General features: G+C 38.1%; 1 long non-coding RNA gene across 1 annotated transcript; it reads right to left on the bottom strand.

Annotated features, from left to right (window-relative positions):
• Positions 1-18,938: 18,938 nt before the first annotated feature.
• Positions 18,939-20,883, bottom strand: LOC129887334 (uncharacterized). The gene is made up of 3 exons (XR_008766327.1): positions 20,775-20,883; positions 20,127-20,173; positions 18,939-19,240 (listed from the first exon to the last, which is right to left on the bottom strand). It is a non-coding gene; the product is annotated as an uncharacterized LOC129887334 (long non-coding RNA).
• Between the last annotated feature and the right edge of the window lie 2,125 nt (positions 20,884-23,008).

Below are 23,008 nucleotides of genomic sequence, written 5' to 3'. Positions count from 1 at the left end.
TTCGAATGAGTTTTAAGGGTCAAAAAAATATTTTGAAAGGTGGTAATGTAAGTTGACCGCGATTAATGCGTGGTCAACACGCGGTCAGCAGTCAACACGCATGAAAAGTAACACGCGTGAACAGTAACTTTTTGAGCAAAAAATGCCCCTTTTTTCCCATTTCAATATTTTTCACCATTTGTTTGAGTTCTTGAACTCTTTGAGGCAATTGGAGAAGAGATTTTTGAGGCAAAGTGTTGAGTAAGTTATTTTTTGACCTAAAACCTTTCTTTTTCATTAAATATTTGACGATTTTAAATCTTAAATTTTAGTTTCAAACCCCAAAAATCCTTATTTCTTCTCTAATCCGAATTTAAGGAAAATGGCGATTTCTAACTCATTTTGAGCTCTATTTTTATGGATTTTCCAACCATGAGTTCCTTATTAACAGTAGAATGTGATTGTCCAATAAATGTTTAGATTTGACCATTTTTGAAAATAATTAATTTTTGGACCATTTTACTCCAATTCCGAAACCTGTCAATATGGGTGTTATTGGACTCCTTGTGATACTTATGTTTCATTATTAATAGTGGTTTGTCATTCCGGGCATTGAATTTGAGAGTTTCTTGTTCGGTAGAGGTATTCGGGTGTGGTTTCGACAATTAAGGTAGGTTTGGCTATCCTTCTTAGAGATTGAGATGGGGTAATTAGTCATTTATATGTTATAGACTTTGGGATGGGGTTGTAGTATGATTTAAGAATGTTATATATATTATGATGCCCGTGTGGGGCTTATTTATTAATGTGTTGCCATGTGGGGGTTTATTTGTATTACATATCCCGTGTGGGGGGCTTATTTATTATCTTAATTGCTTTGAGAACATGTAATTTGTGATTTGCTTAAGAGAGAGGCTTGAATATATTATTTGACTTGTGATGCCCTCTTGAGAGATTGAGTTGGGGGTTTTGAGCATGCTTGAGTATTGAAATATTACTGAGAAAGAGGTGAATATTTAAATGGAAGTATTTCCTTACTATTACTATTTATTGAGGGCGAATATCATGTGTAGGTTAAGTTTTGATAACTTTGAATCTCGTACCACATGTGAATTGAATATTACTTCCATGCCATATTATTTTGATGTATTTATCCTCATTCATCATATTATGAAACATGGGAAGTTGAGAAATATGGAAATTCTTTTTGAGAAAGAAAATAAAACACCTTTAAACCTTTGTATCTTGAGTCTCTAACAGAGGCAGTTTTACAGCAGGATAGTGGATGCATTGTGATCCCTTGACCATAAGGAAGTGGCAAGGATAATGAGTTATTGTGATTGAGGTATATAGTCTGCGAGACCCCTATGGATCCTTCTTGGTAGCACAACTTGGCAGGTGTATACGACAGGATGTACGACAGTATTGATTCCACAGTACCACCATATCATTGTATCATCATATTGTATTGCATTGCATTGATATTTGTATTGCTTGAATTATCTGGTTAATTATGATTATGAGCTATTATTATGGGTTTACTTTACTCGCACTATTATATATATAAACTGGCGACACCGATGCCAAAGTGGGACTTTTTTGTATGCAGGTGGAAGCGTTCCTTAGTTTATTTTATAGGTTTGATTAATTCCTTATACTCAGTCGGCTAAAACCTATTAAGTACATGTGAATTGTACTCACCCTACTTTTATGTCTCTTTTTGATGCAGATACTAGTCAGGGTACTTTACGTGACAACTGATATTCTAGTGGATTGTGTATTCTTAGATTAGTGATGAGGTCCCGAAATTTGGATCATCACTAGTCTATCTTTATTTCTCAGTCTTTTGTATCATTCAGAGAATTATGTTGTATCTTCAGACTCGAACCTTGTATTAGATGCTCTTTATACTTATGACACCAGGTTTTGGGATAATTTCTTCATTGTCTTTCTTTTCATTTAAATCATGGCATGACTTTCCCTTTGGGAGTCTCGTATGAGTTTTACTTTTAGGCTTATAGATCAGGTAGGATTTTGGAATGTGTGCCATCATGACCTCGGTTTTTGGGTCGTGACAAGTTTGCTTTAGAGTTCTAAGAGTTGGTGAGTCCTCATTTCACCGAGGACAAAATTTATTTCATATTTCTCTTACTTAGACATTTCTTCTATTGCTAGGGTGAACTGGGAGCTTGTACTAATCCCCCGTCAAAAGTTAAACTAGAGGCATGTTTAGACGATGTTATGGCGTAGTCTGATTTAGACATTCATAAAGTTGACTCCCCTTAGCCCTTTCCCACTTAATGCTTTCTTTCACTTATATTTATGTTGTTCTTACCTTATGTATGCAATGAATGCTATGATGGATTATGGTTGAGGTCCCTCTCATCCTAATTGCCGAGTTATGATTAGGCCCTCAGTCAAGTCGTTACAGTGCTCCAACTTTAATTGACAACACCAACCTTTAGAGCTATCAATATAATCGTAGAGAACTAATAACAATAGTAACAGGGCATAAAGAGATATCACACTTCCAAAATTCAAAACTAGCAAAAACTGATACCAAACCCCTCAAAATGGATGATTTCAAAATATTGACGAACAAACTACCACATCAAAGCCGAGAATAAGACCAAGGCAGAAGGGAAGAGACGGCCAACAAGGATTACCACAATACCTATGAAGGCTATACCACCTTTCTCAAAACTCCAACAGTCACGCTTCTCCCAACTACCATTAATCGAAAAAACAAGGCTGCCAACAAGGAACCAACCAGGTAGGTAAGAGAGAGCAAACCTCAACTCTTTTTTCCTAAGGATTGAATATATTGATAAGGTACAAGGAGGAATTGACAAGCGGAATCTACCGCAACTCCAAAGATAATACACTTCCATTCACATACTACCTCACCAACCAATCTTTCAACTATGAACCAAACGACGCCAAGCAATGGAAACAACCATCTAAACCAAGAAAACTAGAATGTCATAGGAGGATTACTAATCAAAGAAAAACTAGCTAAGAACAATGGTAAGAATAGCCATCCAACCCCTTACCCAATGGGATAACAAGAAAATAAGGAGACCTTCAAGGCCACTAGATCCTCTAAAATCACCACTCCAAGAACTAACCAAGATAATCCAGTCACCCATCTAACAAGGATTGGCACCACAGTAAAATCAATGGTGAGGGAGACAAAATGGAAAAACAAACTAGCCCTTCCATAAACTAATAGAACCACCAAGGCAACCACTACTCTCAAACATATGAATCCGACCTAGTCGATCCACTACTAAAAGAAATCAACTACGAAGCAAAAACACACACATATAAGTTAAGACAAGGCAGCCACAACAATCAGAAGATAACTAATAAGTCAAATAGGTACGTATGGGTTTGAAAACCCCAAAATCACATAAAATGAGCAATATAAAGAAAAACAAGGAAATCAAGCAAATACAACCGATACTTGGATCCTCGACCTCTGGCTAACTTGTAAAAGCATGGGATGGATTGTAACCGACCTCAAACTGAGCACCTGTAGTACCACCTACAACACCCTGAGCACTACCTCTAACTAGAGATGACTTAAACCCACGATATTGACCTTGCTAAGCAAATTGCACACTAGCTCCATGCTAGGGATACTTTCTAGATTAATGTCCAAGCTCTCCATAGATGCGGCAAGGTTCGACTGCTTTAGCCTAGGGAGTAAGAGAAGTATACAATGCCTAAAAATTCATATCCTGCTTGGGGCAATCTCTGGACCAGTGATCAAACTCTCAACAATCATAGCGACCCATATAGTCTGAAGCCCGACATAAACAATATGACAAACTCCTCTAGTGGCCCTAACAAACGATGAACTATCTCCAACCCTCTAGCAACCACCCCTGGCTAACTGTACTAAGGTCCTACAATACTCTCGAATAAAGTGTCCTACCTTGCTACACTCATAAAAACCATCATCAATATCAACCCACTGAAAGGACCTAACTGGAATAGGACAAGCTCAAACACTTGAAGACCTAAAGTGCTCACCCAGAGAAGTCTGGCCTAAACTATATCCACTGTAGGCTCCATGACCTGCCTCAGAACCTCCTGGAACCTAAGTAGATAATATTGTAGGCCTGATGGGTGGAGAACAAAGATGACCCTCACTGAACTGATATTCACCCGGAGGTGGGATGTTGTCACCATTGTAATAATGGAGAGACCTCTTACCACTATCTTTGTAACCCTCACAACATGACTGCTTTACTTCCCTCACGTGGTTACCAGCTGCTAACAAATGCTCTGATGCCAAATGGAGCGGCAAAGACAACCTCTTGATAAACTCCTAGCTCATATCCCAGTCTATAGGGGCTAATGTGGGGGTATTCTTGGCCCGTTCGAACTCCGAAACATACTTAGAAAAGGGCGAAAAAACCTGCTAGGGAACAACCAATCCCTCTCTAAGGTCTGTGCCTAACTGAGGCCCTATAGTCTGACCAAGTGCTGAATCTCCCGTAGGATGTGATGATTCTTCGTCCATGCCTATCGAACAACTCATTTTATCCATCTAAGAGAGAGTGAATTTCAAAGGATTAGTTTAGAGATTATTCAAAGCAAGGACACACGATAAAGAGTCAAGAACAAAATTTTCGAAAAATGCCCTATAGTCTCCCTAAGATAGGATACGGACATCTCTGCACCGATACGTAGGACTCTACTAGGCATTTCCCTCATACCAATGATGTCGGTCAATCTAGAGCTTTGATACCAACTTTTCATAGCCTATTTTTTAGGTCATGATGGAACATATTATAACCCACCAGTAGGTAAGCCTAACCCTTAAACCTTAGCCTGGAATCAGCAGCAATGGTCTGTCAAGGAGAAGATTAACAAATGAAGCATAAAATAAACAATAACAAGTGCAACAGAAATAATACACAAGGAACCACCCCAAGATGTGACATTAGTCGGCAGTCGGGCATCTAATCAAAATAGGAGTACAACTCTTATACAAATACAAAATAAATATAGACAGTCTTCAAAAACAAGTAAAGTCTAGTCCTAGCTCAAATATATGGAAATTGAAAACTCCGAACACTAGGAGCTCACCGAATCTCTAAATATAAGTTGTTCCATACTAAGTCCAAATCACCGACGATAACCCATATTATGATCTGCAGGGGGCAGAAGTGTAGTATGAGTATCAAATAAATGGTACTTAGTATACATAAGCCAACTGAGCTCCACAGATAAAGCAAGATAAATAACATATAACCAAGTAAATACAACACAAGTAACTAATCAGGGGCTAATATAAGGCAGTACATAAAATAAGGCAAAGAGATACAATACATAGATAAAGGAGAAGAGTAAAAGAATGCACCTGAAATGCAATCCAACAACCTATTAACAATAAAAAGGCATCATAGGAGTCAACTAAACAAGGATGGAGTACTAACTGGCAGTGCTAATCACATAGACACCTAAGGACTAATCCAACTTAACCTAGTAGGAAGTACCAACAACAAATCCAACTAAGATACCCTATAGACCAACTACAAATACAACAAGGGATAAGTATATATGATCAAATAATAACCAACTAGACGCCCATACCCCCGGAAGGTACAAACAATGGCAAACATACCTCCATCCCCCATAAAATTGGGGGACCACACCATACAATTATATTGGTGATAGGTAATGATAATAAATGCAAGTTTATAACAAAATCATAGTATCATCTGAATCCATTAGTATCCAGTGCAATTTGTAATCGGGACCTTTAACCCAAAGCATATAGACCCACCTCAACATGTGGCCTGCTAGGTAGGACCCATGTAGCTCCCTCATCTGGTATCATAGTACTCCCAGCTAGAGGGTCCAATAAGGAATGCGAGTAGTCCGTATATACTGTCTGGGCTCGAACCAGGTCTTAGAAAAGTCATCTTCATTGTGGTACCGGAGAAAAGAGTAGTCAGATAAAATAAAAAGGGCGTTGACGCGCCCGATATCAATAAAAAATGAGTACATCCCTTACGCCTCTGATACTACTAGTATAAAAGGAGTATGTCCTCGACACCATGTAAGTCTCAAAACCAGTTTATTAAAGTAGTCTAGGGGGTACGACTCTTGTTAAAAATAAGTTTTAGACAATAGTAGAAGTGTGAGAATGTCCTCTCAAAACAGTAGTAAAAATCCAATGAAAGTACCAGGATCATACCACAAAATAAGTGAAATACTCAAAAAAAATATGCCATCATTGTATCCAAACAAGGTACAAAAAACTAGACATGTAATACTAAACCATACCAAACTACCAAGGAAAGAAAGCCTAACCTAGTATCCACTACCTCCTCGAACACGGCCTTGGGCTCAACAATATCATACTGGTCAACAAGGCATCATAAGGCTACTGCTAAACATAACTGAAGTAATCGAGAAGTGGCTCAAAATTAAATATGGGGAGAAATATCTCTAGGATCAACACCTTACCCTAACATATGCCATCCCATCTTCCAACGAGCACAACTAAGCCAAACATTTGGCCATAACGAGCCTCTGAGGTCTCAGGCATTAGCTTAAGGGTATATTATCTGTAACAAGCCCTATCGGAAGCTACACCTAGCTATAAGGGCAATGAACACCTACAAAAGAACCTAAGGCTCAAACCTAAATTAAAATCATCAATATCAATCCTAAAAAGGATAATAACGCTAAGTGAATACCACAAATGAGGATCAAAACCTAAACTAAGGATTTTACGGGCCCATTCTAGTCTAAGTTCCAACCGGGAATCAAGAAAACCAAATAAAAGAAGGAGAACTCTAATCTTAGAAAATACCAACCTAACTCACATGTAATATATACTAAATGATATCTAATCAAGCCCAGTCAAAAGGGAAATACCGTAGCCTATCTCAAAATCGATCACGCGCGCTCTAAATCCTCCAATTTGAAGCTTTCCACCTCCGAATCACCTCCAACCGGCACCACGCTGACAAAATATTAATTACCTCGTCAATAAGGATGTTTTGACACCAAAATTGTATTTTTCGAAGATGGACCCAAAATTGAGTCTAAAATGGGGTTGTGGGACCCATGCAGGGAATCTTGAAATCGTCTCCGTAAAAAGGTTTCAATTATCTCCCTGAACTGCTGTTCCAAAATGGAACACAATCCGGGGATCAAAACACCCCAAACTCGAACATGCAAGAACTTCACAATTAAGTCACCATTAAAGAACTAGGACAACAGGTATTTTACGGAATTTACCTCACAAGAAGAGTACCTAATAGTCCCTGATTATTCCAATATGTAGCCACACTAATTCCAAACACATGAACTTTGAATCACCCAAAACAGAGCTAAAACGAGAGAGAAATCGTTTAGAAAATGAGGGCTTAATGTTGATTTTTGGCTTTAAATAAAAGCGGATTTGGTCGCTAAAAGCCAATTCTGGTCGCTACAAAGCGCAAATTCTTGTCGCTAAAAACCTGCACTAGATATTAGATTTCTTTCTATATTTTTTCAAAGTTACCAAACGGACCCTCGAAATTCATTCGAGACCTGATAAAAATAAACTAGATATACTAACCATTAATTTCGACGTTCCAAACTCAATGACGCAGTCAAAATTTTCAACCAAGGTCATCTCGATAAAAAAGTGGGTACCACGCTCAAGCACCTCTTTAGGCCAAAATCCACAAGAGAGCTTGAAATGAGTGCGAAAGTCTCGAGAATCATTCGAAAGGTCGTTCTAGATCAAACTTGACATTTAAGAGCTAAACATGCTTATGGAATTTCAATCTGAGAACATTTACCAAGATTCTTGACCAAAGTCAAACTTAGGCTAAAACTTAAAGGCTAAAATGCCTAATAGTTCAAACTCGCACTAAAAGCCTTGAGACTCGAGCCGAACTTGTTACTAGATTAAAATGACCATTACGGAGATGATGCAACCATCAGAATTCCATTCTGAGGTTGTTTTCTTAGAGTTTTGACCAAAATCAACCGTTTAAATTTCAAGAGCTCCAATACAGGGAAACAGGCATAAAACCCAAACAAACTGTCAGGCGACCGAACTGTCAGTGTCAGAAAGTCATAAATGACTTAGAGTCACTACATGAAAACACTAAACGCTGAAAATATTAGAAAATAGAGAAAATAACCTAGAGGGTCATTATAGGATCATCGTAACTTTTTCCAATTTTGAATGTATCACTGCTTTTATTTTTGTATATGGTTAATAATCGAATAACCGAAACAAACCAAACTGAAATTGATAACAACCAAACCAATAAATGTATATTATAATTGGTTTGATTTAGTTTTGAGAATTTAAAAACCGATTAAATTGGTTTGGTTTGGTTTTGACCAATAACCAGCCCGTGAACACCCCTAAAAAGTATTAAAATAACTAGCTTATTTATTATACCTAAATTAAAAGAAATATATCTATATTGTAAATTTTCTTTTCTTTTGAAATAATTGAAAAAATAAACTTACACTAAAATGTGACTCTATTTTTATTTTATTTTTGTAGCTTTTTAAAGTTTTTTTCTTTTAGAATAAACTTACTAAAATGAGATAAAAATCAAAATATCTAATTTAGATATAAAATAAATATTTAAGCATCAAGAATGGAGTAAAATTTCGAGTTCTATCAAAACTTATATGTCTGCGGGTCTCAGCAATCGACTCAAAATAGAGACTAATATGTATAAAGTAATAACATGAAATCAACTATAGCACTTAGTAGGTGGCAAGCTACAATCAACAAGTACTAGTGGAAACAACAATGAAGCAAGTACATAATTAGTCAACAATATCAAAAGCATACATAAGGACTCAGGCCTCCACACCACGCTCTTTTTGGCAATGAGTTCTTTGAGATTGAGTATATTAAACCATTTTAATCTATTTTTCTATAATATTACCATGCCGGATTGTGTCAGCTTGTGGCACCCGATCAAAATATATTATGCCGGCTCGTGGCACCCCATCCAAATATATTGTGCCAGCTCGAGGCACCCGATTCAAATATATTGTGTCGGCTCTGGCACATGATCCAACAATATAGTTAATTCATCACTCTTTATCATCACTTTCCAATTCATTAACAATATTTCATCAAGTCTTCTTTATTCAAGGCATCACTTTGATACAGCAAGTTTAAGATTATGGATTTCGAGGTCTTGGAATTATAGACCAATCACAACAACATATCAATCATCCAAACCACAATAATTAAGTACATCAAAAACTTCACAACATTACTCAATGACTATCAATCACTATAAAGAGTCTCTCTATCACATAAACAAATCATAACCTACCTCAATCGAAGAACCGAAGCCAAGCAAGCTAATTCACTAGTCTTTTTCCTTTTTTCAATGCCTCGAATGTTCCTAATCTATCAAGTATGCAATATTCAAAAGCAAACGAGTCCGTAGACATCCATATTACTATAATAAATTTCCCAAATCTCAAGCGTAGGAATAAGTATTATAAATTTCTGCAATTAACATAAATCTAATGGTATTCACATAAATACAATACAACCAATATCCACTTTTTCGGGAAGACAACCAGCCTCAAAGAGAGAAAAGAACAATAATTTTTGTAGAGGAAAAGAAATATCTGAATTTTTCTTTTAAAATAAACAATTCAACAGGCTTGCCTTGCACTTGCACTTAAAATTGACATAATCCTTCACAATCATCACTACAATCATTGGCTAATCATCACCCTATAATTGACCACAATCTACTTGCCTCAATTTCCAACCAAAAGGAAAACCAATTTAGCAGCCCCTCCTACTAATATTACAACAAGATTCTAGCAAATCCTAGAAATTAAAGGCATTCAATAAAAATAATAAAGCTTACTGAGTTTTACCTGAAATAATTTTTCTAAAGTGACACTCGGGTCTTCTCTTCGTAAGATATCGCGGTCGTTTATGAGTTATGGTACAGAATTATCAACCCTCATTTATTTTAGTTCATTCTTTTATATAGACCAAGTGGTATAGGGTATTAAATAAATTATCAATTTAGCCCACCAATTAAAATAATTATCTTAAATTACCCGTTAACTAAATAACCTAGTTACAAAATAGTCCAAAATACCCATGTAGAATCTATCGTGAGAGTCTTTTATGGAATAACAAGCTCTAGTACTCAAAATGACCTAACGGGTCGTTACATAGATATTTTTAAATATTTATTTCACAACTTTAAGTATGCACACAATTAATAATCATAAGAAAATTTACATATATTATTCATAGAAATGTTATGAAATAAAATATTAAAAGTAAAAAAGAAAGAAAGAAGAAAAATGGCAATATAAAGAAAGAGAAAGAGGAGTAGTTTTTCTTTCAATATGTGTGTCTTTCCATTGCAGTGCAATACCCTTTTTATAGGGATAGAATTTACTTAGAGATTATCATGCTACAGTAAAGGTGGGTCCTAATAGATATCCACATGTTTACAACAAGGAACTTATACTTTCATTATTCCATTTATAATCATTTATTTAAAATTTTGATTTAAAAATATTGAAATTATTATTTTAAAAAATAGTGTACAACATGACAAGACATTCATGTGCAATGCACGTGCCTCAAAACTAATTTACCAAAATGTATGAGGAAAAATCAGGAAATAAGTTGAAGAACCATGGGCAAAAGTTACTCTAGAAAACATCATGTTGCACGAAGTGTAATAAAATATTGAATTATGGTCTTTTTGTCTAAATGATAGGAACATTCAACTTTAATAGCACCAAGTACATGTCACAACCCTGACGCCCCGTGATTGACACCTACTCTAACCCTCTTGTGGGAGAACCATTGATACAACCCAACTAAACAATAATCACTTCAGACAATATTTAAAGATATGGAAGAAGGTTTAAATAGCATTTTTAAAAGGCTGAGTCCCCATAAACTCAGTAAGTTAACAAACCATAGTAAATAGTGCTGAAATTCAAAACCTAGGACCTAAAAGTCACTGTACCAAAACCTCTATCAACAAGTCTAAGGATGGGGATGCAACCCCGATGTCAATATAAAGAAATACGAGTTTAAGGCCCAAGTCCTGAAGGAAAAACCAAATAAAAAAGAGCTCATAGTAGCTTGAAAGAACTGGATCACTCTTGAACTCTGACAAATCAACGATCATCTACTCGAGGTCTGTAATCAGCCGTTTGAAGATGCCTTATACTCAACAAAGAAAGGAAATGTGTTGTATTAGTACACAAAACCAATGGTGTATTGATAGGATCACGCGGCTAGCCAGTAAGTGAGATATGAACAAGAACTTACCACACCAGTAAACACACATATATATAGATTACACAAGTTAACAATCTTAGTTGCATAACATAGTCAGGAATGTTCCTCTCATGAAACCCATACTTTACCTATTGGTGTGTCGGAATGTGACATCCGATCCAATATTATATCAAAATATGACACCCAACCAAAATATATGTCGGAATGTGACACTCGATCCATCTATGTATCAGAACATGATACCTGATCCAAGAAACCACAACATAACCACAAATACAGTGAATGGTTTCAACAGACATAATTACAAAGAACAGGTTCATTGCAAGCCATAGACAATAAACAGTCATTTCACATAGTTCGTTTCTTCTCTCCCTAATCACATACATATATGCGTACAGATAAAGCAGGTGTCAAGCACATATAACACATACGAGAAGATAAACCATCACCTACCTCAAAAATAAGTATGTATGCTCTCACAAGACTTGAGCCTTCCCTTTCCGAAGTCTCTCAACTTGGTCTTGCTCTAAGACAAGTAATTTATGCAATAGATCAATAATTATGGTCTAATTTACTCGGAATATAACAAAATACTAACCATTGGCCAAACTCATGATTCTAATGCCCAACTAGGGCTTCCCACCATTAATTTCAAGCCAAAACCCTCCTCTAATGATGAGCAACTATGATTCTAAGTTCTAAGAATCAAATTATGAAGTACGAAAGTATTTAATTTACTTTTTACACAAAAAGGGATGGAAACTGAGAGGAATAAACTTAGTTTGCCTTTTTGCTCTCCAAAAACAAGAAGTGCAGAAAAGTAATGTTTTTAGGACTTTTCTCGTATTAAGTCACGACTGACCTACTACAGCGAGCCCTATCTTGACAAAGCGGCCCTGCCCTGTCAGGATTAATCCCTCTTTGGCAGGATGCACTTATACAGAATCTCTTTGTTGAGTCCCAAGGTCTCCCATTTTGCAACACACTCTCATCCCATGATGTTCTAACATCTACACTTCACACCAAGTTTAATTTCAGGAGTTTTACTCGCCCGAATATGATTTTGTAAAGTCGTACAAGCTACGTATCATCTTGGATATCAACTTAATCAATCAAACTGAAAATTCAATCTCCTATCCATTATCGAATTACCCTATACCTCACCTAACTCAAATTTCATCTAAGTCTGGCCTGGGCTCAAAAATTCCAAGTCACTACCCGAAGGTTTTCTGGCCTAGTTTCCTTCCTCATTGGATTATCCATAACAATAGGGACATGTTGTTATAATAAATATCAATTTACCCATCACTCGTCCAAGTGATCAATTAGGAAAAATGGGGCTAGGGTAGAGATAGAGTTGTACCTGATTCGACGAATAGCTGGGGATACTTGTCTCGCATGTCCTTTTTAGTTTTTCAGGTAGCTTCCTCTACTTGATGATGCTTCCAATAAACTTTCATGGACTTAATTTCTTTGGTCCTCAGCTTCTTGATATCACGATCTAGAATTGCCACTAGTCTTCCTCATAATGAAGATTTGTCTTGCAAAACTGAGTCTCACTTAAATATATAATCTCCATCCTCATGATCCTTCTTTAGAATGTACACATGAAACACTAGATCAACCCAAAAAGTCTAGGTGGTAAAGCCAACCTATAAGCCATTGGCCCTACACAGTCAAGTATCTCAAAGGGGCCAATATAGCAAGGACTGAGCTAGCCCTTCTTGCTAAATCTCATTACTCCCATTATGGGTGACACCTTTAGAAGAACTTTCTCATTGGCTTAAAATATCATGTCCTTACCTTACGGCGCCAACATACTCCTTTTGATGACTCTGAGCTGCTAGAAGCTTAGAATGGATGCTCCTTACCTTATCCTGAGCATCTCTTACCAAGTCAACCCCCAAGGGCTTTACATCTCCAACCTTAAACAACCTTATGGGAGAACAATATCCCCTTTTATAAAGGGCTTCAAATGGTGTCATCTCAATGTTGAAGTGATAGCTATTATTATAGGATAACTCACATAAATGCAAGAATTTATCCCAATGTCCTCTAAAATCAATCACACATACTCTCAATATGTCCTCCAATACCTAAATGGTCCTCTCTGACTGTCCATCATTCTGTGGGTGAAAAGCTATGTTGAAAGTGAGTAGAGTGCCCAACTCCTCATGTAACTTTCCCAGGTGAACTACGTACCACATACAGCCTTACTATCTCTGTCACATAAATCTTCGCCAACTATTGAGCATTGTAGTTCACTCTGATTAGGATGAAGTGGGTTGACTTCGTCAATCGGTCAACCAGAACCCAAATAGAGTCATACTTCCCCAAGGTCTTAGAAAGACCTACTATAAAATTCACGGCTATTCTTTCCCACTGCCATTCAGGAATCGGCATTCTTTGAAGCAAACCTGTAGGCCTTTGGTGCTCATACTTTACTAGCTGAAAATTCAGGCATTTAGCCATATACTCGTCTATGTCTTCTTCATGCCCGTCCAAAATACAGTTACTTTATATCGTGGTACATCTTGGTCATACCTAGATGAATAGAGTACCATGAACCGTGAGCTTTAGACAATACATTCTGAATTGGACCATCTACCCGAGAAATGAAATCCTTCACCTAAAATTGAGCACCCCACCTACATCAAGGATTGCATCCTAGGCCTTGCCCAACAAGGTCTTTTCTCTGATTTCATTTAAGTTTACATCCTAAAACTGTTTGGCCTTAATTTCTTCAATAAAAGTAGGCTTTAAATCAAAATTGGCCAGCATCCCACCTTTTTTTGAGATGTCGAGCCTCAAAATTTGGCCTCTAAAGCCTGAATCTCTCTAGCCAGGGGTCAGGCCGCTTACATGCTCCCAAACAAGCTAGACTCCATGGTAATTAATTTCCGTCTTAATGCATCTTCCACCACATTTGCCTTACCTGGATGATACTGGATGGTGACATTGTAATCCTGGAGCAACTCCATCCATCTTTGCTACCTCAGGTTCAAGTCTTTCTGAGTGAATATGTGTTGTAGACTACGGTGGTCAGTAAACACTTCACACTTAACACCATAGAGATAATGCCTTCAGATTTTTAGAGCAAATACTACCGCTTCCAACTCCAAGTTATGAGTTGGTTAGTTCCTCCCAAGTACCACAACTGTCGTGAGGCATAAGCTATAACATTTTTATCTTACATCAACAAAGCACCAAAACCTAAATGTGAAGTATCATAATAAACAATGAAATCTTTACCTTCAACTGTCAAAGTCAGAATAGGTGTTGCGGTTAGAAGAGTCTTGAGTTTTTAGAATCTCTCTTCACATTTATCAGTCCATTCAAATGGTACCTCCTTCTGAGTGAACTTAGTTAAATAGGTGGTGATAGAAGTAAAGGTCCTCACAAATCGGCGATAATAACTGGCAAGTCCCACAAAACTCCTAACTTCAGTAATAGAGCTAGGCTGACCCAGTTCTTGATTGCTTCAATCTTTTGAAGATCTACCATCACCCCTTATTTTGAAACTACATGCCCCAAAAAGGCAATCTAAGACAGCCAGAATTCACACTTAGAGAATTTTGCATAAAGTTTATGTTTCCCCTAGACACCCAGAATAATACGAAGATAGTCTATATGTTCTTCTTTACTTTTTGAGTAAACTAGACTATCATCTATAAACACGACCACAAAAGAATCTAGGAATGGCTTAAATACCCCATTCATCTAACTCATGAAATCTACAGGTGCATTGGTCAACCCAAACGACATCACTAAAAACTCTATATGCACATACCTGGTTCTTAAAGTTGTTGGGCACATCCTCAGATCTAATCTTCAGTTGATGGTACCCAGACCTTAGATCAATTTTTGAAAAGACTGATGCACCTTGCAATTAATAAAAAAGGTCATCTATGTGAGGCAATGGGTACTTATTTTGAATGGTGACCCTGTTCAGTTGTCAATAATTTATACACATTCTCATGCTATCATCCTTTTTCTTAACAAACAAGACTGGAGCACCACACGAAGAAGCACTAGGACGGATGAGACCCTTATCAAGAAGTTCTTGGATTTGATCCTTAAGCTCTCTCAACTTTGGTGGAGCCATACGGTAAGGAGGAATAGAAATTGGGTGAGTCCCCGGCTCCAAATCAATACATAAATGTATGTCTCTATTAGGAGGCATACTAGGCAAGTCAGTAGGGAAGACTTCTTTGAACTCAAACACTACTGGAATAGACTCGATAGAGGGAGACTCGACCTCAAAATCCCTGAATATGAACCAAATATGCCAAACAACCCTGCCCTACCATTTTTATAGCCCAGAGAAAGGATATGACCTTAGCTGGCTTAGGCTTGTATACCCCTTCCCACCTTAACTTTTCCCTACCTGGGATTTCTAGAGTCACAATCTTAGCATTATAGATAAGCACAGCATAATAGGGGGAAAACCAAGTCATGCCTAAGATCACATCAAAATCAATCATGTCTAGAATTACCAAGTCAGTGTAAGTCTGGAAACCCATAAACATAACAGGACAAGCACAATATACATGGGTGACTATAATAGACTCTCCAAACAGGGGTAGAAACATGGATGGGGTCATCAAGTACATCACATATTGCATCAAAACCCAAGGAAAATTGTACTGACACATATGAATAAGTGGACCCAGATCAAATAAAATAGTAGCCATCTTATCACAAACAAGAGTAGTACCTGTGATTACTATATCAGACGTCTCGGCCTCGATCTTTATTGGAAAGGCATAAAACTGAGCCCTGTCATCCTGAAGGGACACCTCCCTACCTGGCTGCACTGCTCCTCGATCTGAACTACCATTACCTTGGCCCTACGGCCTCTCAGATTTCCTCCTCACCTATTTTATAGATGTCATCTACCTTTACTACCTTCGCCTACCGATATTACCGCTATAGTTTATTGTGGCGCTGAATCAGTCCTACGAGGGTGGGGACACTTTCTCCTTATATGTCTTGAATCTCCACAATTAAAACAACAGCGCTCAATAGACGGTCTATTGTCTGGCATGAAAAAGGCTCCCTAACCCTCCTAGGTCGGGTGTTGCTATAGAGTACTTGAAAAACTACCTATAGAAGCGAGCTCACTGACTGGATTAGTTGGGCTACAATCACCGGCCTGCCTGATCTCCTAGAATAGAATCCCTGAAAGTTACCTATATTTTTGGGCTTCTTAGCCAAAGCTTGGCCTGCCCATCTCATCCCATTCCTTCAGTCTGTCACTTCAGTGAAATTCTTACCTGAAGAGTTCATATGGACAGACATACCTGCAACTCAAGATTTAATCCCTTCACAAAAAGTCGAATGCTCTCCTCCTCAATGGTCACAAGTTGAGTATCATACCTGGATAGTGTTGGGAACTTCGCCTCATAGGCAGCAACAGTCATACTGCAACTCGAGATTTAATCCCTTCACAAATAATTCGATCCTCTCCTCTTCAGTGGTCATAAGTTGAGTAGCATACTTGGATAGTTCCTGGAACTTAGCCTCATAGGCAGCAACAGTCATACCGCCCTATTCCAAGGCCATGAACTCATCCTTTTTGTGATCTTTTAACTTACGGAGTACATACTTTTCTAGGAATAGAGTATGGAACTGTACCTAAGTAAGTGGGGGCAAGACTAGCGAGCAACACTCCACATAAGCCTTCCACTACTGCTTGGCTTCACCTTACAGCTGGAAAATCATAAACCCAACCCCATGCTAGTAGACTATCTCCAACTTGTGCAACTGTCATAACAATCAAAGATGAACTCTACATATCCCCACTTTCAGATGCGTGTAATACTGGAGGCTTAAGCTTTAGGAACTTGGTTAGCATATCATGCTCCGTACTGGTCATCACTTGGCCCATAAGTGGACGGAAGAAGGCATCAGTGCCTACCACTCCATCTGCTTGAGAATCTGCAACAAAAAATGGGTGAGCAACTAGAGCTGGTGCTGCGAGCATGGTGAGAATAGATCCAGTACCGGCCAACTCACTCAAGAAAGCCATAATCTGTTGAGCTAATATTAGGTCCAGAAGGGGAAAACCGACAACCCCAGATTAGGTTTTCTCCACCTGTTCAAGAATTTCATCTTCCTCAACTCCTACATTCTCGTTTACCTCATCCTAGAGTACAGGAGGGGTTTCTTCTCTCAACATCTCCTACCTGGCGGTGCTCTTTCTCGTCCTCGTGTCCCTTTTTCCTGCCTCTACCTCGGTAGCGTCCTTTTGCAAGTGGCTCCTATTCTAGCTCAATGAGAGCTACGAGCTGAACACCATTGTAGCGAGTGTTAACCATCTGTGGACAAGAGACTGAAAGAGGTTAGATACCAATTTGGATCACCAGATACCAATTGGAATCAGATTACACCACGAAGAAAAGAAAATAGAGGGATATTTTTCCTAAAGTCCTGTAGTCTCTCGAAAAAAAGTACAGACGTCTCTGTACAGTTTCACAAGACTCTACTAGACTCATTTTGGTACAATGAGATCAATGAACCTATGCTCTCACACTAACTTTATCTCGACCATGACCTACCGTGATTGGTACCCACTCTAAACCTCTAGTGGGAGAACCATCGATACAACCCAACTAAACAATAATCACTTTAGACAACATTTAAAGCTATGGAAGCAGGTTTAAATAGCATTTTTAAATGGCCAAGTCCCCATAAACTCAGTAAGTTAACAAACCAAAATAAATAGTGCAAAAATTCAACACTTAGGACCTAAAAGTCACTATACCAAAACTTCTATCAACAAGTCTGAGGATGAGGATGCAACCCCGATGTCAACATAAAGAAATAAGAGTTTAAGGTCCAAGTTCTGAAGGAAGGACCGAGATAAAAAAGAGCTCATGATCGCCTGAAAGAACTGGCTCACCGTTGAACTCTGACAAATCAATAATCATCTACTCGAGGTCTGTAATCAGCCGCTTGAAGATGTCTTATACTCAACAAAGAAAGAAAAAGTGTTGTATCAGTACACAAAACCAATAGTGTACTGATAGGATCACGCGGCTAGCCAGTAAATGAGATATGAACAAGAACTTACCACACCAGTAAACACACATATATATAGAATACACAAGTTAACAGTCTTAGTTCATAACACAGTCAAGAATGATCCTTTCGTGGAACCCACATTTCACGTATTGGTGTGTCGAAATGTGACACCCGATCCAATATTGTGTCGAAATATGACACTCAATCCAAATATGTATCGGAAGTGACACCTGATCCATCTATATGTCGGAACATGACATCCGATTCAAGCAACCACAGCATAACTACAAATACAGTGAATGGTTTCAACAGCCATAATTACCAAGAACAGGTTCATTACAAGCCATAGACAATAAACAATTATTTCACATAGTTCATTTTGTCTCTCCCTAATCACATAGTATATGCATACAGATGAAGCAGTTGTTAGGCACATAACACATATGGGAAGATAATGTCACGACCCAACCCCGTGGGCCGCGACTGGGGTCCGACCTGGACCCCCTTATGCGTATATATCAGTTACCCTTAAGTTAAACCGTGTGTGATATGATACCATACACAAACCCTAATGGGTCAAAAACTTTTTTTCATAAACCTGTAGCCTCATTCACCTGTATCATGACAGGAAAGGTCATGAGAGCCGACGAGGCTGCCATACCACGAAAACATTTGCAATACGTTGGATGAGCACAACTGAAACAAACTTACAAATAACCCACATACACATATGTCTACAGACCTCTAAGAATGGTAACAGTAACATATGGCGGGACAGGGCCCCCGCCGTACCCCTGGACAAATAAATATATACATATCAAATGACCAGCATCAAAAGTTAGGCTCCGGAATAGTAGAGCGCCCCCAACATTGCTGAGTGGAAACCCTAAGCCGGCGGACTTCCAAAATGAACATATGTACCTGCGGGCATGAAACGCAGCCCCCCTAGAGAATGGGGGGTCAGTACGATATATGTACTGAGTATATAAAGCATGGACTGTAACTAGTAAAGCCATTACCAAAACAGAAAGTGCAAATATAAGCAAACCATCCAGAATACCAAAATGCTTTTCATAACCACGGATAATGTATGCAGAGAAACATATGCCATATCCGATCCCATTATGGGACTCGATGAACAAATACAAAATGTGGTCGCCGCCCCATCACTGGCGCCATAGCACATCATAACTCCAGAGTAGGGAATATCTCCGTAACAGATCATATCAAATCATATCATATCATAGGTGTACATGGCACATCATAACTCCATAATTCCCATGTACAGGTTGTACCTGCCCCCTCACGTCGGGGCACGGCGAAAAAACAGAAAAGTATGCACGATAACAAAACCTGGCCCGAGCTCGGTGAAGGAAACATTGAGGCATCCATGAGTGGAGTAGTGAGAAACTATATGCAATTTAAATCATATTTGAGACTCGACGGAATAATCAAAATGAGCTATCATTCAAAATCCAGACAAGGACCATATCAAGTACCTTTTGAAAGTTACTATGGGTTATATCAAAATGGAACTTTTGGGAATCATATACACATATCAAGGCATAACAAAATATCTTTTGGAAGTCGAGAAGTCGGCCATTCTAGCGGCTTTACGAACAGGAACTTCTTTAAAATCATATGAAGTTATATACTTGTTTCTTAAAATCCATGCTGAAAAGGAATATTAGTTTTATATACTTATGTCAGAGAAATGCTAAAAGAAAGTATAAGCCTTACATACGTATGCCAAAACATGCCCAAAATAAAGAAACGTTAGCTTTACATACTTATACCAAAACATGCCAAAAGAAGGAATAACTTTACATACCTGTTACGGGTTACTTTTTATCCCATTCATCTCGTCTTCCTTTAAACCTAAGTAACATAAAAGCAATACGAGTATTAACAATCCTTGGCTTTCCAGCACCTTAGGCTACACCTTAGCATCAATATAACCTATTTCCTTAGTCGTTTCCTCGACTAATTCTTTAGTTTGTTAAGGCGTTAACAAAAATTGGGCAGCACCTCCCCTATAATGTGCCCTATCCAAATTTCCAATTAGGTACCTAAGACCTACAGCCAACCAACAACAACAACCTGCAGCAATTCATACCAACAATATACAACATAAACTCCAAACGACTTACTCAAAAATACGGTATCACAATAGGGCGTCTAGCCTTTATTTCGTAAAACCTTTAATCGTGCGGAGAGGAGGGTCATGTGGCTTAAACCAAAAGCTCCCCCACCTTATTTAGAACATATTTAGACCCTGAAACACGCACCACACAACCAGCAGCAACCTCCACATACATAACGCCTCATTTCGATTACAATTCCACTATGACAACTTCAATTTTACATTGTCTTCAACGTCAAACATTTCTATCGTGTTTTTACATTTCCAGCAACTTAAACGACATATAATACCCTTCTTAAAACACCATAAACTCCAAATTGAAAGGAGAAACCTTACCTTACCCGAAATTGTCCAAAACTCGCCAAAGTTGTCAATACGTGAATTCTGCGCAGCTTACTGTCTCGTATTATCTCTTAGTTTCGAAGGGGTAATTGACGGAAACAGGATTTGTGGCCTCAAGGAAGTTGTAGACATGTGTCTCAAGGTCGCATACCATTTCGAATCATCCCTACAGAAATTTTGTACAAAGAGATATGCCCAAAATACCAACAGCAGTCTGTGTAGGATTTCCAAAACGAAATCTGGACAGCAGCTCCCCCAAGCTTCACCACCATTTTTGGAGTAGAGAAAAGCAAAACTGGGTTTTAGCGTATACATGAAAGTTGTAGCCCTATGAAATATCTTTCCAAAACATCTTGAATCACTTGAAACGGAGCTATACAGAAGGAGTTATACTAATATTACTAACAGAAGTACCTCTTCTTTTGGACCAACCCGTAGCTCCTCCTCTTTGTTCTCTCAAGTTTTCTCTCAACTCTCTCTTATTTTTTTCTAAGTGTAAAAGGATAATAAGATGACTTAGTCATCAAAAGGAACATATATATCCTTATTAGAAGTGACACGTGTCATCCCCTAAGGGTGACATGTGTCAAACTCTCATTGGGCCACTTCATACATGCAACCTATCCATGGTTGCCACGTGGCAGGTGGGGTCCACCCCAGGGTGTGTCACCTGCTGCCACGTGTCACTTTCATATGCTGCCACGTGTACCTATCACGTGCTGCCATGTGTCAAGTAGGTGAGTCACCTACTTGCTTCAAGTAGGTGCGTCGTTTCCTTATTTTCCTTCCGTGGGTTCGTAATCTCGTCGCACTTCAAGAGCCTATGTATTCCTTGCTACTTAGTCTCAATACTCACACGAGTAGCTTAAGTACGTAGGACCTCCAAGTTGGTATCTTACGCGAGTCAATCGAGTGCTACGACTCATTTCTCGGCCTCCAACTCCTTTCAAATTTTTATAACCTTATTTCCAATCTTCCTTATTATGAAGCATTTCGTTCTCCTTTCCTTGGAGTTATTTGATAGCATTATCAACTATCCGACTCACATAACCACTTTTAAGAAACTTAAGAGCCTTCCCAAAAACTTGAGAAGCTTAAGAAGCATTCTAAGGTACCAAAGTACGGGGTGTAACAGATAAACCATCACCTACCTCGAAATTAAGCCTGAATGCTCTCACAAGACTTGAGTCTTCCCTTTCCGGAGTCTCTCAGCTTTTTCTTGATCCAAAACAAGTAATTAATGCAAAGGATCAATAATTATGGTCTAATTTACCCGGATTATAATAAAATACAAGTATTGGCCAAACCTATGATCCTTATGCCCAACTAGGATTTTTTCCACCATAAATTTCAGGCCATAACCCTCCCCCAATGATGATCAACTATGATTTTAAGTTCTAAAAATCAAATTACGAAGTACGGAAGTATTTAACTTACCTTTGGCGCAACAATGGTGGAAAACTGGGAGGAATAACCCTAGTTCGCTATAATTCTCCTAAGAACACATGTTGACGAGAAGTGCGTGCGCGCACACATATATAGACACACACACTCTCTCTTTTAAGTTTTTTCCAATATTTTTGTTGTTTCTATAATGCAATGCGATCTAGTATAACTTCTAGTTAATGTCATCATGGTGACCAAAAGTGCACATTCGTGACTTGCCATTAACGACTCACAGTTGATTTTAAAATATTAGAATTGGACATATGGCATCAAACTAGAGGTGCACATCACTTATCATACCAACAAACTGACTTCAAAGTCAAAATCTTGCTCGTGGGTTAGAGAGTCACATGACATTAAGTTATCTCAGGACTTTATGGGCTCATGAGAGGCTTAAAAAAATGTCACATAAGCATTAAATGATATAATAATTTTAATTTTTTTAAAACTTTTCGCTTTAATTTTCTACCACACATTTTACTTTTCTTCCATTAAAACACGCATCAATTTTGAACCAATATTTTTTTTTCTTTCTCCTTTAATTGCTAAATTTCTTGGGTTATAACCTTTCTTTTCTTGTTGTGTTGATGACTATTCTTTGTAGATGTGGATCTCCCACAGCATTGAAGTATGTAATTTTTTTATGACTATGTACTAATTAGGTTGAAGTAATTATGAAGATTAACAATGAATGTTTAACAATGGTTATGTAATCTGATTTTGTAAAATAGCTTGACAGTTGTGTTTTAAAATGCCAAAGCACAGTTATGCATCTTCTGTCT

The sequence above is a fragment of the Solanum dulcamara genome, chromosome 1 (genome assembly GCF_947179165.1).
Source record: "Solanum dulcamara chromosome 1, daSolDulc1.2, whole genome shotgun sequence".
Classification (NCBI taxonomy): domain Eukaryota; kingdom Viridiplantae; phylum Streptophyta; class Magnoliopsida; order Solanales; family Solanaceae; genus Solanum; species Solanum dulcamara.
Note: the sequence above shows the minus strand (reverse complement) of the source record. Positions and strands in the feature narration are given on the sequence as shown.